The sequence below is a fragment of the Megascapheus bottae genome, chromosome X, assembly GCF_031878675.1.
Source record: "Megascapheus bottae isolate mThoBot1 chromosome X, mThoBot2.hap1, whole genome shotgun sequence".
NCBI classification, from domain to species: Eukaryota; Metazoa; Chordata; class Mammalia; order Rodentia; family Geomyidae; genus Megascapheus; species Megascapheus bottae.
Window position 1 is genome coordinate 47,287,234 of NC_143547.1, and position 18,322 is coordinate 47,305,555.

General features: G+C 40.5%; 1 pseudogene; it reads left to right on the forward strand.

Moving 5' to 3' along the window:
• Positions 1 to 13,468: 13,468 nt before the first annotated feature.
• LOC150041011 (tropomodulin-3-like) lies at positions 13,469 to 14,735 on the forward strand (annotated as a pseudogene).
• The last annotated feature ends 3,587 nt before the right edge of the window (positions 14,736 to 18,322 follow it).

An 18,322-nucleotide genomic window follows, 5' to 3' on the forward strand; every position in this document is an offset into this window, starting at 1 on the left:
AAAACTAGAAAATAGTGACAAGAAAGACATTTAAAAGTATATAAATTCATGCCAAATAAATCACTTACTTCTTTCTTTTTCATTTTCTTTTCCTTCTTTCTTGACACAAGAATCTTGCTGTGTTATCCAGACTTTGCTTGAACTGGTGGTCCCAATTAATCATAGGGGCATTCATAGCATTCAGCACTTACATTTAAAAAAAAATGCTTAGCCGGAAGTTTGGCATAGTGGTAGAGTGCTTGCCTCGAATGCATGAAGACCAGGCTTCGATTCCTCAGTACCACATACACAGAAAAGGCCAGAAGTGGTGCTCTGGCTCAAGTGGTAAAGCTCTAGCCTTGAGAAAGTCCAAGGACAGTGCTCAGGCCCTGAGGTCAAGCCCCGGACTGGCAAAAAATAAAATAAAAAGAACAAAAGAAACCAAGCTGGGCACGGTGGCTCACACCTGCAATCCTAGCTACTCAGGAGGCTAAGACTTGAGGATCATGGTTCAAAGCTAGCCTGGGGACTAAAGTCCATGAAATTCTTATCTCCAATTAACCACTAGAAAACTAGAAGTGACACTGTGAATCAAGGGGTAGGGTGGTAGTCTTGAGCTGAAGAGCTCAGAGACAATGCCCAGGCCCACAGTTCAAATCTCACAATCAACAAAAAAGGAAGATATTTCTTTTTTCTTTCTTTTTGCCATTGCAGGGCCTTGAACTCAGGGCCTGGCCACTGTCCTTGGACAGCTTTGCTCAAGGCTAGTACTCTGCCACTTGAGCCACAGCACTGCTTCCAGCTTTTTCTGTGTATGTGGTACAGAGGAATCCAATCCAGAACTTAGTGCATCCTAGGTGAGCACTCTACCACAAGGCTATGTTCCAGGCCAGAAATATCTCTAAACATAAACTAAGACATTTGCATTAACCCAGGTAACAAAGGCAGACAAAGAGAGAACAAAAACAGAGCCATAAGTCAATATCCTTGAGTAACACAGAGAAAAGAATTCTCAAGAAAATATTAGGAAACTGAATCCAGGAACACAGTGAAAAGATGAGTCACCATTACCACTTGGAATTCAAACCAAGATACAAAGATGACTCAAAATAAGCAAATAGATAAACATGAATCCATAGAATCAGAAAGGAAATTGGAGCCAGGTGCCGGGGACTCACATTTGTAATCCTAGCTACTGAGATCTGAGGATTATGGTGCAAAAGCAGCCAGAGTAGAAAAGTTCCGGTGAGACTTTTGTCTCCACTCAAAAACTGGAAGCGGTGCTGTGGCTTAAGTAGCAGAGTAGTAGCTTTGAGCACAAAGACACTCAGGGATGGCACCCAGGCCCTGAGCTCCCACAACAGACACAAAAAGTGGTGGTGGGGGGAGTTGATTAAAATTTAACATCAAACATCATTTTTTTTGTGGGTCATGGGGCTTGAACTCTGGGCCTGGGTGCTGTCCCTAAGCTCTTCAGCTCAAGTCTACTGCCCTACCCCTGGGCCTGGGTTTTGTTCCTGAGCTCTTCAGTTCAAGGCTATCGCCCTGCCTCTAAAGCCACATCCCCACTTCCCTTAACATCATTTTATAATTTAATTTTTATTTTATTTTTGCCAGCCCTGGGGCTTGAAGTCAGGGCCTGGGTGCTATCTCTCAGTCTGTCGGGCTTTTTCTATGCTAAATTGGAGATTAAAATCTAATGGACTTTCCTGCCTGGGCTAGCTTTGAACCACGATTCTCAGATCTCAGTCTCCTGAGTAGTTAGGATTACAGGTATGAGACACTGGCACTTGGCTTCATTTGATCATTTTTAAACTCTGAGCAAATAAAGCATAGAAGGAAGCCTGGAGTAGGTGACTCATTCCTGAAGGCCTAACTACTCAGGATAATGAGATCTGACTATTTCAGTTTGAAGCCAACCTGAACAGGAAAGTCTGTGACACTCTTACCTCCAATTAGCCACTAAAGAGCTGGAAATGGAGTTGTGGCTCAAGTGGTAGAGCACTAGCCTTGAGAACAAAAGCTCAGGGCCAGCACCCAGGCCTTGAATTCAAGCAGTAGATTCACTCCCCCCACCCAACACTGAAAGCATATAAGGAACATATGACAACATGATAAAGACAATATATAACCCAACCACTAACCTAATACTACTGATTGAGGAAGAACTGAAAGCTTTCTCAGATCCAGCAAAAGACATAGAAATTCACTTTTACCCCTCTTACCAAATATGGTTCTGCACATCCCCATCAGAGCAAGTAGGCAAAGGAATGAAATAAGGGACATCAAAATTGCAGAAGAGGAAGTCAAATGATCACTTTTTGCAGATAACATGATCATATAGATAGAAAACCCATAAAGAATCTATCAGAAACAATTAGAAATGGTAAAGATATTCAACCAATTTTCAGGATATAAAATCAATATACCAAAGTAGTAGCATTGCTATATGCCAATATTCCATTATCTGAAATTGAAATCAAGACAGAAATCCCTTCTATAATGCCTAAAGAACAAAAATACAGTTAATAGGAATGTCTAGTCAAATACATTTAAAAAATCTTGCAATTAAAATTATAAAACATTTAACAGGTGCTAATGACTCACATGCAATCCTAGCTACCCAGGAGGCTGAGAGCTGAGAATCGAGGTTCAAAGACAGCCCAGGTAGAAAAGTCCATGAGACTCTTTCTTTGCCAGTCCTGGGGCTTGGGCACTGTCCTTGGGCTTTCTCAAGGCTACAGCTCTATCACTTGAGCCACAGTACCACTTTCGGCATTTTTCTGTGTCTGTGATGTAGAGAAATTGAACTCAGGGCTTCGTGCATGCTAGACGAGCACTCTATATTAGGATGCTCCCAGCCCCCCTTGAGACTCTTATCTCCAATGAAGCACTGGAAAAGCCAAAAGAGGTTCAAGTGGTAGAAGGCTAGCCTTGGGAGAGAGAAAAAAAACCTCAAGGTCAATGCCCAGGCCCTGAATTCAAGCCCCAGGAGTAGTACAAAAACAATTATAAAACACCGAAGATCCAGGCATGGTGGCATATGCCTATAATCCTAGCACTTTAGAAGGCTGATATTAGAAGGATTACATTTTGAAGCCAGCCTGGACAGAAAAATCAGGAAGACCCTATCTCAAGCAACAAAAAGCTGAGTGTCATGGCATGTGCTTGCCATTCGAAGCTACATGAGAAGCTTTATGTGGTTCAGGTTAGCCTGAGCAAAAAGTGAAACTCTATTTAAAAAAAAAATACTTGGGCTGGGGATTTGGCCTAGTGGTAGAGTGCTTGCCTAGCATATACAAAGACCCTGGTTTGATTCCTTGGTACCACATACATAGAAAAAGCCGGAAGTGGTGCTATGGTTCAAGCGTTAGAGCTCTAGCCTTGAGAAAGGAGGAGGAGGAGGAGGAGGAGGAGGAGGAGGAGGAGGAGGAGGAGGAGGAGGAGGAGGAGGAGGAGGTGGAAGAAAGAAAAAGAAAAGACACAGTGAGATGCTACCTCAAAAAGACTAGAAAGAATGAAAATGACTAAAGATATAATAAGTACCGGCAAGGATGTGGTGAAAAGCAAAACCTTGCATACTTTTTCTGGGAATGTTTATCAGTAGATTTATTATTGAAAATGGTATATTCGCTGCACAAAAAATTAAAAATAGGGCTGGGGACGGTGGCTCACACCTATAATCCTAGCTATTCAGGAGGCTGAGATTTGAGAATTGAGGTCCAAAGCCAGCCTGGGCAGTAACGTCCGTGAGACTTTAACCACCAGAAAACTGGAAGTGGTGCTGTGGCTCTATGGGGTAGGCCAGTAGCCTTGGGCTGAAGAACTCAGGGACAACCCCCAGGCCCAGAGTTCAAGTCCACGACCAACAAAAGGAAAAAATAGGGCCATGAGTTTGGCCTAGTGGTAGAGTGCTCATCTAGAATGCATGAAGCCCTGGGTTCACTTCCTCGGTACCACATACACAGAAAAGGCTGGAAGTGGTGCTGTGGCTTAAGCCTTGAGAAAGCCCAAGTACAGTGCTCAGGTCCTGAGTTCAAGCCCCAGAACTGGCAAAAATAAATTTAAAAATAGAGTTACTATGTGATTCAGCAATCCCATTTCTGTACATATATGTACAGAAATCATGTGTCAACGATCATGATTCTGTATTGTACATTTCAAAAAGCTAGAATAAATGATTTTACATTAAAAATGGTATCAGGAAATAAAATTTTTAGCCTGAGCTAAGTACTATACAACATATACATATATTCAAAAAGACACATGACACTTGATAAATATTAATGATTATCACATCTTATGTACCAATTAAAGACACAACTTTGAATAAGAAGTCAAATAGAATGAAGCAAAAAATGTAAAAATAGAAATACCAAGTGATCTAGCAATTCCACTAATGTGTGTTCCAACCTTCTGCAGTCATTGTGTCAGTTATCAGCAATTCATGTTCATTATAGCATTATACACAACCGACAAGATATGAAATAAACCTGGATGCCCACCTAAACATGGATTTCGATTTGCATGCACATGCATGCACATCTGTACTTGCATGACAATGTCTAGCAGTATAATCTGTCATCCCAATGAATAATAGGGAGAAGCCCAAATAGGATGATTGCAATCCAGGATGCCTTGGGTATAAAACAAGACTATTTTGAAAATAGCCAATTCAATATCAGTTCTGACAGAGTGGCCCAAGTGACAGAGTATCTACCTAGAAAGCATAAGGCTCTAAATTCAAGGCCCAGTCCCACCACCAATAAAAGAAGAAATCCTGTTATTTCAATAACATGGATAAACCTGGACAATATCTTATTAGGTGAAATAACAAAGTACAGAAAAATACTACATATACTCACTAAAATGTCATGTGTAGATAAGTTAGACTGATATGAACAGTATGATTGTAGTTACCAAAGATTGAAAGAGAGTGTGTGTGTTAGTTTTCCATTGTTGTGAAAAATATTGGACAGAAACAGTTTTAGGAAGAAAAGAGTTATTTTGGCTCACAGTTTCAGACATTTCCATCCATGGTCCTTTTGCTCAGAAATGTGTGCTAGAGCAAAACAGCTCCCTTTATGGTAGCCAGGGAAGAGAGAGACAAGAGAATGGGGGAGGATGGGAAGGGAGGCACAGCAAAAGCCCTTTGAATTCATGTCCTATTCACATGCAAAATACATTTACTCAATCCCAGAACCAAAAGCACATTTTCTTCAGCTGTGAGCCTGTGAAATTAAACAGATTCATTAAACATTAGCATCTTCTCAACTATAATGTACACAGAGGCATAGGCTAGATAGCTCCATTTGAAAAGCGAGATGCAGGCAAAGGGGGGCGAGTACCAAGTAAGTTCCAAATCCTATTGGAAGAACAGTATTAAGTCTTTTTTTGCCAGTCCTTGGGCCTGAACTCAAGGCCTGGGAAATGTCCTTGAGCTTTCTTAAGGCTAGCATTCTACCACTTGAGCCAGAGCACCACTTGGGGCTTTTCCTGTGTATGTGGTACCATGGAATCAAACCAAGGACTTCGTGTATGCTAGATAGGCACTCTACCACTGGGCCATGCTCTGGGCCACTATTAAGTCTTAGACTCCAGAATTATATTCTGTGATGATACATCCTGCCTTGGAGGCACGCTGGAGCATGGGATCGACCCCCAACGCTTCAGGCAGCCTCAGTTTTGTGGCCTGTCTGGCTTCAGTCCACCTCACAAGCTCACAGCCTAATCTTACAGTTTTTCCAGGTGAGCATTGGCAAGTGCCGTTCCAACATCTCAAGAATCAGAGTGCATCCCCGAGGCTCTCTGAAGCCTTGCACTAGTGAGAACTCTCCAAAGTGACTCACGCTAGGCATCAATGACTCACACCTGTAATCCTAGCTATTCAGGAGGCTGAGATTTGAGAATTGTCATTTGAAATCAATTCCAGGGTAGGAAAATCTGTGAGACTCTTATCTCCAATGAAGCAGCAAAAAGCCACAAGTAGAGCTATGGGCTCCAGTGGTAGAGTGCTAGCCTTGAATGATAAAAGCTCAGAGACAGTGTCTAGGCCCTAAGTTCAAGTCCCAGAACTGGTTTATTCACATGATTCCACTAGGAACTGCACAAGCTGGGATTCTACAATGGCTCTTCCTGTGGGAGAGTTCTGCCTGAGCTCCTAGGGAAATGTAGGTGAAGAGGGCCAGGAGTATGGTCTAGCAGTAGAGTACTTGCCTAGCATGCATGAAGCTCTGGGTTTGATTCCTCAGTACCACATACATAGAAAAAGCCGGAAGTGATGCTGTGGCTCAAGTGGTAGAGCACTAACCTTGAGAAAGCCCAAGGACAGTGCTCAGGCCCTGAGTTCAAACCCCAGAACTAGCAAAAGCAAGAAAGCCAGAAAGAGAAAAAGATGGGAGGGAAAAAGGAAGTTGAAATGTAGGTATGTAGATCATACCCTCGCAGCAGGTGCATCCTGCTTGCTTGCAGTAGGTGCACCGTGGTAATGTTGCCTAGGTTTGCTGTCAACCTGGTCAGAGTATCAGCCTGAGGCACATTTAAGACTTCCTGAACCTTGGCTGGGGTAGAAAAGGAACACTTTACTGGAATCCAGGGAGCAGGCAGAAGTGGTCTGGACCTATGGTATAAGGTGAACCTCTAAGCTTCTTGAAATATTTCAGGATTAGGATCTTTCTCTCATTTTCTATTTTCCTGAAAGTCATGGGGCTTGACCTCAGGGCTTGGGCATTGTCCCTGAGCTTTTTCACTCAAGGCTACCGCTCTACCATTTGAGCCAGAGCTTCACCTCCAGTTTTCTGGTGATCAACTGGAGATAATATCCTCATGGATTTCCCGGCCTGGGCTGTCTTTGAACCTCAGATCTTAGCCTCCTGAATAGCAAGTATTACAGGCATGAGCCACCAGTGCCCAGCTCTTTTGTGTGTGTGGGGGGGGGTTGCAGTCTTAGGCTTGAACCCAGGGCCTAAGCACTGTCCCTGAGCTTCCTTCTACTCAAGGCTAGCGCTCTACCATTTGAGCTTTTTTAGTTTTTAGAAGTTTATTGTAGAGAAGAATCTAAAGATTTTCCTGAGCTGGTTGACTTCAAACCATGATCCTTAGATCTCAGTCTCCTGAGTGGCTAGAATTAGAGGCATTAGGCACCAGCACTCAAATTTCCCTCGTTGTCTTGATCAACAGTAACTGGTTCCCCTCTTTCCTTATGAACTTGTCACTTCTCCCCACAGACATTTGTTCTTAATGTTCTCTTTCAAACACATGTTTTCACTCTTTATAGGGCCAGGCTGCAAATTTTCTATTCTGTTCCTCTCTTAATTATAAGTTCTATTAAATAACCACTTTGCCCTCTCATATCACTGAAAATAGTTTAAAAGTAGCCATGAACTTCTTTTTAATCGTTTGCATAAGAATTTCTTCTGCCAAATATTCCTCCCCGGCATGTCACTTTCCAGTTCTGCCTCACACAAGGCCTTGAGCGTGTACACCATTCAGCCAAGGTCTTTCCTACTGTGCTACAGATAGGCCGGTCTTTGTTGCCACATTACTCCTCGTTTCCTGCTGACATCTTATCAGAATGATTTTATCTGTCCATATTTCTGTTTTATTAGTATATACTGAAAAACCCTACATTGCATAATTATCATCAACAATTGACATTATATAACACGGAAGTTTTATTTATATACCCATAAATGCATATAAATAGGGGCCAGGAGTGTGGCCTAGCGGTAGAGTGCTTGCCTAGCAGGCAAGAAGACCCGGGTTCGATTCCTCGGTACCACATATAGAAAAAAAGCCGGAAGTGGTGCTGAAGTTCAAGTGGTAGAGCGCTAGCCTTAAGAAAGTCCAAGGACAGTGCTCAGGCCCTGAGCTCAAGCCCAGGACTGGCAAAAAAAATGCATATAATATACTATGATCATATTTATCCCATCTATTAAGCTTTCTTGATCTCCCTCCTACTACCATACCCTTTTGTTTTTCTTAAAAAAAATTGTTCATTAAGCGAAGTAAGCCAGACTCAAAGGAACTTAGGCTCAATGGTTTCCCTCATTCATCATAACCAGTAGAAACCTTGGGCTCTAATAGCAAAGATTTGCAATAGAGCAAAAACTTGATACATAAGGCCATATAGTATGAAGCTAATTGAATGGACCTCTAGGATATTGAAACAAAAGCCATATAATGAATAATTGCTGTCCTTAAGGTGCTATGTTATCTCTCATCTCTTTTGCTGTTCCTTTGTTATCTCATATTGTTACAATATCTCACTTTGTTATCTGATATATTGGCTACATTTGTATTTGGTTACTTGAAATTGGACAGGGAAGGGGGGAAAACCAAGAGGGGGTGGGGGGGAGGGTAATGAGGACCAAGACATGTGGAAGGGTATCAATGTATGTGAATTAATGCACCTTCCGTCTGGCAAATATCATGTAACCCTTTTATTAAATACAATAAAAAAATTTAAAAAAACAAAACAAAAAAAATTGTTCATGTGGGCTGGGGTTTGGCCTAATGGTAGAGTGCTTGCCTAGCATGCACAAAAACCCCGGGTTCGATTCCTCAGTACCACATACATAGAAAAAAAAGCCGGAAGTGGAGCTGACGCTCAAGTGGTAGAATTCTAGCCTTGAGAAAGTTCAAGGACAGTGCTCAGGCCCTGAGTTCAAGCCCAGGACTGGCAAAAAGAATTGTTCATGCCAGACTGGGAATGTGGCTTAGTGGTAGAGTGCTTCCCTAGCGTGCATGAAGCCCTGGGTTCAAGTCCTCAGTACCACATAAAGAGAAAAACCTGGAAGTGGTGCTGTGGCTCAAGTGGTAGGATGCTAGCCTTGAGCAAACAAACAAACAAACAAAAAACAAAAATCACCTTAGAGACAGTGCCCAGGTCCTAAGTTCAATCCTCAAGACTGGCCTGAATTTTTTTGGTAGGGCTTGAACTCAGGGCCCTGGCACTGTCCCCCAATTGTTGTTGTTTTGTTTTGTTTTTCTCAATGCTAGCACTCTACCACTTGAGCCAAAGTGCCAAATCCAGCTTTTTGGTGGTTTATCAGAGGTAAGAGTCTCCTGAACTTTTCTACCTAGGCTGGCTTCAAATGGTGATCCTCAGATCTCAGCCTCCTGAATAGCTAGGATTACAAACCTGAGCTACTAGTGCATGGATTTCTTTCCTTTTTCATCTTTATTTCTTTTACAATTTTAAATGGATTTTATTATAACTTTTATATATATATACATATATATTTCTATCAAATTATCTTCTCACCTCATGCTGGATTTCTCCAGGGTCATTTTTTATGTTAACATCCCCTTTTTTCTTTAGATCTAAGCTTCTACATATGAAAGAAAACATGCAGTATTTGTTTTTTGAAACATGATCTTCAGAAAAATATGGAATGTTTCACTAGGGATCATGTATTATTCCAATTTTAGTGTATGTGCTGTACAAGCAAGCAAAGAAGCGTGTGCTATTGCGCATATTTGTAACAGTATTCTGACCACAACTATCTTAGAAATCCCAGAATTTCTCTAGTCAGCTCTTCAGAATCCTGGCTCCCAATGCTCCACTCATAGAAATCTGAGTCTCAGGTCCTTTTGTGCTTAGGCTGGCTTTGAACCTTGATCCTCAGAACTCAGCGTCCTGAGTAGCTAGGATAATAGTCATGAGCTACTGTGCCCAGCCTTCTCTTCTCTTCTCTTCTCTTCTCTTCTCTTCTCTTCTCTTCTCTTCTCCTCTCCTCTCCTCTCCTCTCCTCTCCTCTCCTCTCCTCTTCTCTCTCACTCTCACTCTCACTCTCACTCTTTCTTTTTTTTTCAGTCCTGGGGCTTGAACTCTGGGCCTAGGTGCTGTCCCTGAGTTCTCCAGCTCAAGGCTTGCACACTACCAGTTTTTTTTAGGTGAATATACTTTTTTAATTTTTATTTTTATTGTCAGGGTAATATGTAGAGGGGTTACAGTTACATTTGCCAGATAGTAGGTGCATTACTTCTCACATGTTGATATCCCTTCTTATGTTTTTGTCCCCATTTCCCTCCCCCACCCCTCCCAATCATCTTTTTCCCCCATTCCCTTTCCTATTTCAAATGAACAAATAAATGTATATACAATATACCAGGTAACAAAGTCAGATACAGTAACAATATGAGATTAACCAAAGGGCAACAAAAGAGAAGAGAAATAACATAGTACATTAAGAACAACAATCACACAAGATAAAGCTCTTGTTTCCATATCTCAGAGATCCTTTCCTTTAGTCTCATCCTATAAGGCCTTATGTATCTAGGTTTTGAGCTATTGTAATGCTCTGCTAGGAGAGTCCTAGAGGTGTACTAATTATGACAAATGAGGGAAACCATTGAGCCTATATTCCTTTGGGTCTAGCTTACTTCACTTAATATGATTTTTTTTTCCAAATCTTTCCATTTCCTTACAAATGGGGCAATGTCATTCTTTTTGATGGCAGCATAGAATTCCATTGCAGCACTCTACCACTTTGAACCACAGCGCCACTTCCAGTTTTCTAGTGGTTAATTGGAGATAAGAGTCTCACAGATTTTCATGCCCAGGGTGGCTTTGAACTGAGATCTTCAGATCTCAGCCTTCTGAGTAGATAGTCATGGGCCACTAGCAGCTGGCCAGATATTTCTTAGAAGCTCTAATTTCTGCTATCAATTTTCTGGCTTAGGCTGCGAAATTCAAGACTAAGATGTTGGCATTTGGTGAGGGCCTTCTTGCTGTACCATAACACAATGAGAGGAAGGGAGCATGAGAGCTCAAGTCCTTCTTATGAAACCATTAATCCTATCATGGGAGCTCCACCATAATAACTTCTATAATCCTAAATACTGCCTAAAGAGCCAACCTCCAAATACCATCCATGTAAAAACTAGGGGATTAAGTTTTCAGCATATGAACTTTAGGGAACAGAAAATATGTTCAATAGTTTGATTCAGCCACTCCACAATGTATATCCAAACATCTTTTAATGTACCACAATACATATAAGGCTTACTTGACAATTTAATTTTTTCTTTTTACCTAATTTATGAGGTGGAGGAAGTAAAATGGTTCAAAATATATTGTTTGCATGTATGGAAATATTACAGGGAAACATCTTATAATAGAAATGTATACTACTTGAAAATAAAATAATAAAATTGAAAGAACAGAGGCCTTGCATCTGTGTTTACTGAAGCACTAGTCACAATAACTAAGTAAAAGAATCTGCCTAGGTGCCTATCAGCAGGTAAATAGCTAAACAAAATATTGCGTATTATTCAGTCACAAGGAAGAATGGAATTACATCATTTTCAGGAAAATGGATGAAACAAAAGATCCTCAGGTAAAGTGAAATAAGCCAGGCCCATCCATATATATACTGCACATTTTCTCATGTGCAGAATATAGATCTGAGAAAAGAATCATAACATAAAAGGGAGCAATTTGGGGAGGAGGAATTGGAGCCAGCAGGAGGTGTGAGGGAAATAAAGAGGGAGAATGGAGAATATGAAAGGTTTGTATGCCTGTTTTGAAAGGTCATAATAAACCCATGTTTGAAATTGCAAAAAAAGAGCCAAGTGCTGGCGGCTGACATCTAGCATCCTAGCTACTCAAGAGGCTGAGATCTGAGGATATGGTTCAAAGCCAGCCTGGGCAGGAAAGTTTCCTTACCTCCAATAAACTACTCAAAAAAGCCAGAAGCAGCGCTGTGGCTTCAAGTGGTAGAACACTAGCCTTGAGCACAAAGATGTTCAGGCAGAGTGCCCAGGCGCTGAGCTGAAGCCCCAGGTCTGGCAAAAAATAAAAAGAAAGAAAAAAGAACTGCAAAAAAACAGTGTTGAAGTTGTGGAGGAAGAAAAAGAAACAAAAATGTAGAGGGTAAATATAACCCAAGTGTATGAAATGCTTGGGTATATAGGAATATTAGTATTATGAAACCTTTCACTTTGTACAATTAACATATGCTAACAAGTGAATAGGTGCTGTTTCAATTCAGTATGAGAGACATACTTTTCTTATTAAATACTTAAACACATCCCATATGGACGTAACATGTGTACATAGAAAATGTTATATATTCATAACTGCTTGTATTTTCTTCTTTCTTATTATCTTCAAATAGTTGTACACAAGAGTTTCATTTCAACATGTCAGTTTATGTGTATGTATAGTTTCAATTTCCGTTACTGAGAACAAGTTTGAAGCTTAAAAAAAGGAAGAACATTTCTGGGCATCTACCTTGAACATCATAACCCAAGATATGATAAGGACACCTGCTCAGCTATGTTCATCTCTGCACTATTCACAATAGCCAGGCGATGGAAACAATCCAGATGCCCTACTGCAGATGAATGGATACAGAAAATGTGGTGTATATATATATACAATGGAATTCTACATAGCCAACAGACAAGATAAAATAATGGCATTCGCATGGAAGTGGATGAATCTAGAGCGAATCATGTTGAGTGAGATAAGTCAAGACCTAAGGAACAAAAGGCGCATGGTATCCTTAATATGTGGCTATTAAATCCAAAGAGTACAAGAGCTAGGACTCAATATCTGCATATGCAATGCTATGGACATGGTATTGGAAATATAAACATAACTATATAAACATAAAAACCTATGACTCTATAGACATAATGTTTTATTTTCTAAAATTAATGTTTCTATGACATACAAACCTTTAGCCTAATTTTGATTAAGTTCTCAATACTAAGTCCCAGTGATTGTAAATAGAGATTCCCTTCTTGAACACTCGTTTGTTAAACCTGTCATTTAAAATATGATATAAAAATCAACGTTAATAAAGAAAAAAAAAAGGAAGAAGCAACACATGACCTCATAGAACACTGCAAAGTAATAGCGACAGAGGGCTGGGAATGTGGCCTAGTGGTGGAGTGCTTGCCTAGCATGCATGAAGCCCTGGGTTCTATTCCTCAGTACCACATACACAGAAAAAGCTGCAAGTACTGCTGTGGTTGAAATGGTAGGGCATTAGCCTTGAGCAAAAGAAGCTCAGGGACAGTGCCCACCCAGGCCCTGAGTTCAAGCCCCAGAACTGGTAAAAAAAAAAAATCAATGACAAAATGTATTAATCAAATATTAAAGTGTTTGAACCATTAAAAAGTCAATGACATAGAGAAAATTATCTTTCAATGCCTATATCTTAAAATTCGTGGCACAAGGGGAGGGGGTGGGAGGAGGGGAATGGGACAAAAACATGAGAAGGGGTCAGATGGCGCTGACCAGCCGCCAAGCCCGGGGCGCCGCTGGCAGGTGGGTCTGGGAACTCCCTCAGAAGCTGGCTCCATGGACCGGCTAGGGCTGCTGGGAAAGGAGTAGCAGCGCGTGGGGCCCCCAGTCCCGTGGGTCGGTGAAGGAAGTCGGCTGCGGCCCCGGCGGGCAGGCGTCAGTCAACCTTAAGAAATTATAGAAATCACTTCTGCCTGTCTTGCATAGCAGGTGACTTCTCCATAGCATATCATGGCCCTCCCATTTCAGAAGGACTTAGCAAAGTAGTACAAGGACCTGGATGAAGATGAGATTCTTGAGAACCTGTCAGAAATGGAGCTGAAACAACTGGAAACTGTTCTGGATGATCTTGACCCTGAGAACGCCCTCCTGTCTGCGGGTTTCCGCCAGAAGAACCAGACATGGAAATCAGCCACTGGGCCATTTGATCGAGAACATCTGCTTTCGTATCTGGAGAAGGAAGCCCTGGAGCAGAAGGACCAGGAACACTATGTGCCCTATACAGGAGAAAAGAAAGAGAAAATATTTGTCCCCAAACAAAAGCCTATACAGACTTTGGCAGAAGAAAATGTATCTCTTGATCCAGAATTAGAAGAAGCTTTGATAAGTGCTACTGATCCAGAATTATCGGATCTCGCAGCTATTCTTGGGATGCACAATCTGATAACAAATCCCCAGTTCTGTAATATAGTGGGCAGTAGTAATGGAGTCAACCAACCACATTTTTCAAATATGGTAAAAAGGGAAATGATTGTTCCAGTGTTTGATGAGCCACTAAATCCAACCAATGTTGAAGAGAGCTTGAAGAGAATTAAAGAAAATGATGCCCGTCTTGTTGAAGTTAATTTGAATAATACAAAGAATATTCCAATTCCACCCCTGAAAGATTTTGCAGTCTTTGGAAAACAACACGCAGGTGGAGCATTTCAGTCTTGCATCCACTTGGAGCAATGACCCCATTGCTGTGGCTTTTGAAGAGATGTTGAAAGTGAACAAAACTTTGAAGAGCTTTAATATGGAGTTCAACTTCATTACAGCAGCTGGAGTTCTGGCACTGATCAATGCTTTAAAGGAAAATGAGACCCTGGCGGAGCTGAAGATTGACAATCAGAGGCAGCAGTTGGGAACAGCTGTAGAGTTGGAGATGGCCAAGATGCTGGAAGAAAATACAAATATCCTGAAATTTGGGCAGTTTTTTTTTTGACAATCCGGGGCTTGAGATCAAATCCTGAGCACTGTCCGTGGACTTTCTCAAGGCTTTCTCTACCACTTGAGTCTCACCATCACTTTTGGCTTTTTTCTATGTATGTGGTACTGAGGAATCGAACCCGGGTCTTCGTGCATGCTAGGCAAGGACTCTACCACTAGGCCAAACTCCCAGCCCAATATCCTGAAATTTGGATATGAGTTTACACAGCAGGGGCCTTGAACCAGGGCAGCTAATGCTAAAACAAAAAGCAATGACTTAGTACGTAAGAAGAGAGTTGAAGGAGACTGACAGTGAGTCTGCCAACATGTAATCTTGGGAAGCCCCCAGAAGATCACCAGGCATTGGTGACATCTGATATGAAAGTTTCCTGGGTAGAAGGGAAAAAGACTGAAAATAATTTCTTTAGCTATATTCATTATTTTCCTAATGTAAGCTATTATCAGTTTCAAATTGTACAATTGGTATTAGGTGATATTTTATATTTTGAAACATTTCTACTTTCTACTAATACCAGATTTTAATGTCTTGCTGAATGGCTTATTATGAGTCTTTGGGGAGGGTAGAAAAAGATAATTGTAAAAAAAAAAGTTTCAGATGTGGGGGTGGGGGGGAGGGAAATAGGGACCAAGACATGAGAAAGGGTATCAATGTATGTGAGGTAATGCATCTTCCATCTGGCGAATATAATGTAACCCTTCTATTAATTACAATAAAAATTATATGGAAAAAAAGTTTCAGAAGAATAATTTGAACATTTTGAGGACCAAATATTTTTCTGATTCAAAATTACTATTTTTATGGGTATAAGGCACTTAAGCTTTCATCATTCCATAGCTTATAGTCATTCTTTTTTTTAAAGACTACATACAATTGTGCAGAGCAAAACTGCATGAACAGTATTTCACTCCCACTGTACCATGTCTGGCCAATGGTAAAAGCTGCTTAGGAACCGGGAGTTTAGTAGATACTTCGTTTTCTTCTTGCACTTTTTTTTTATTACTATGTAAGAATCACTATCACAAAGTGGTCCTTTTCACCAAGTATTGCCTGCAGTGAACACTTGAGTAGCACACTGTGGCAGGAGGATGGGGAGGAAGGTGCTTGTGTGCCACTCTGGATAGATGACCAGGATCTGTATTGGTGCCCTGTCTAAGGGCAGCACCTGTAGCAACAGACAGCAGAAGCACTGAGTCATTTGCAGCTAGACAAGGAGGAAAAGAGTCCATTACCTCTGCCCTCAGAAGTTTGGAGGACAGGGAGCACAGCCTAGCTGTAGAGTACTTGCCTTGCATGCACGAAGCCCTGGATTTGATTCCTCAGTACCACATATATAGAAAAAGGCAGAAGTGGTGCTGTGGCTCAGGTAGCAGAGCACTAGCCTTGAGAAAAAAATGTCCAAGGCCTGCCCTGAGTTCAAGCCCCAGGACTAGCCAAAACATAAATAAAATAAAATAAGTTCAGACTTGGCTAGGCCCTTCACACAAACACTTCTGCGAAAGATGAGATGATTTGTTGTTAATCTTTTTGTTTGTTTGAGTTTTTTTTAAAAAAAAAAACTACTTTTTTGTCTTTCCTTTTTTGATAGTGGGGATCGAACCCAGGATGTTGTACTTGCTAGTCAAGCGCTTTGCCACTGAGCTACATCCCAGCCCTACTGTTAATCTTTTTAAAATTTTTTTTTGAAATGGAAAAGCAAAATGTGTGTTATCTTGGCTTTTGCCAGACAGTTTATCTCAGGATCTAGGCAGGCTTCCAGTGTGGTATGATAATAAGCCTTCTTCTTAACAGGCTAAGCTTTCCTCTAAGAACTGTGGTGTTTGTTTCATTTGATTTTTTCTTTGTTTTTTAAAAATCAGTATGTAGTGTTTTAAAGGAGCCCAAGATAGCTTTGCACTATTATTTTTCTGTTAAAGGACACTGTTTGGTTTTGTGTATTGAGTTGATAAGGCTTTACCTGTTTGCTTTCCTGCCTGCCTGCCTTTGCTCCATTTCTCTCTCTCTTTCCCTTTTGGCTTTCTTTCTCTTTTATTTTTCTATGCAACTTTTGAATTGTACTTGGTTTCAGAGATTGCATAGTTCCAGCAAGGTTTGGAGTCAGGCTCAGGGCAGGTATCTAAGACCTGATCAGTTAAAGAAAAGAAAAGAGCCTGGTGTTAGTGACTCATGGCTGTAATCCTAGCTACTCAGGGGGCTGAGATCTGAGGATTGTGGTTTGAAGCCAGCCCTGGCCTAGCGGGAAGCTCTTATCTCCAATTCACCACCAGAAAACGCAAAGTACAGCTGTGACTTAAAGTGATGGAGTGCTAGCCTTGAGTGAAAAAGCTCAGGGACAGTACCTGCCCGGGCCCTGACTTCAAACCCAGAACCAACTGAAAAAAGAAAAAGAAAGAAAAGATTAAAAATAATTATTTATCTCTTCTTTCATCTAGCCTTGTTCATTTGCATTGCCCTGTTAGAATTGACAAGCCTGTGCTTGGGAAGGTGGGGCCCTGCCTAGGATTTTGTGTCATATCTTTTTCACTTATTTATCAAACTAGGAATAAGCTGAGTATTTTCCTTATACCATTCCAGTTCTGTGATGCAATGCATTACATAACTGAAGAAAATATTTCTATGTAAGTAACTTTTGAGCATTAACACTCACCCAATAGGAAGAAAAATAAAATTGCTCTTTACAGTTCTAGCATCCCTTAAATTTTTAGTAACTGTCAGTATTTCTAAATTGCTGAAAGATTTTTATAACAGAATAAATATTGTTTTAAAATTGCATCCATTTTTTTAAGCCAGAGGTTCTGTCTCTTACTCTCTGTCTCTTTCTCTCTGTCTTTTAAGCAGGATCTTAGCTATGTATACAGCCCAGACTAGCCTAGATGTCACTATAATAGCCCAAGCTAGATTTAAACTCATGATCTTCTTGCCTCAGCCTCCCTTCCTCAGTGCTGTGGTTACAGGGATGTACTACTACAGCTGGCATTAAGCCAGAGATTTTCTAACATCTTAAGCTTTGTAGTCCAAATTTAAATTAAATTTTGTTATCTAATAAAATAGTCTTTGCCTTTTAATGGGTGTTTTTTAAAGACAGTTTTAATCCATTTTACAAAATTGTATAATCATCAAGATCACTGAATCTAATAGGTCTACATGAAATTGTACAGATTATAAACTCAGCACCAGTGGCTAATATTAATACTATGAAAATAGACATGGATGCTCTATTCTTGAAGGTAAAGCCTACTAAAAGTCTATAGAATGTTAATAGTTTAAGAAGATACATCTTCTAAGGGCGCCTGTTATTTCAAAGGCCATATAAACACTGTTACATAAATTAGCAGATTATTGGTGATTTCAGCATTGTCATTAAATTACAAAATTTCCTCTCTGAGTAAAGTAACCCATAAGCTTGCTTTATGCAAGAGGTGCATTCTGGGAAATTTACATGTGAATAGTCTTTTGAAATTCTTTTCTGGTTGATCTATTCTCTGATGTATTTTCCTTTGAAAAGGAGATGGATCCTGTGCTATAATAGAATAATATTATAAAAAGAAAAAAATGAGAAGGGGTATCAATGTGTGTGAAGTAATGCACTCTCTATCTGGCGAATATATCTATAACCCCTCTATTAATGATAATAAAAAATTTTTACAAATCAGTGGCATAAGCCTTAATCCAAAAAAGTGGAAAAAGGTAAATTAAAACCAAATAAAAAAAGAAAAATGGAAATAATAAATAGCAGACATGAATGAAATAGATAACAAACTATAGAGAACATCAACAAAGCCAAATATTAGTTCTTTAAAATATATCATAACAGGGCCTGGAGTGTGGTCTAGTGGAAGAGTGCTTGCCTAGCATGCACTAAGACCGGGGTTTGATTC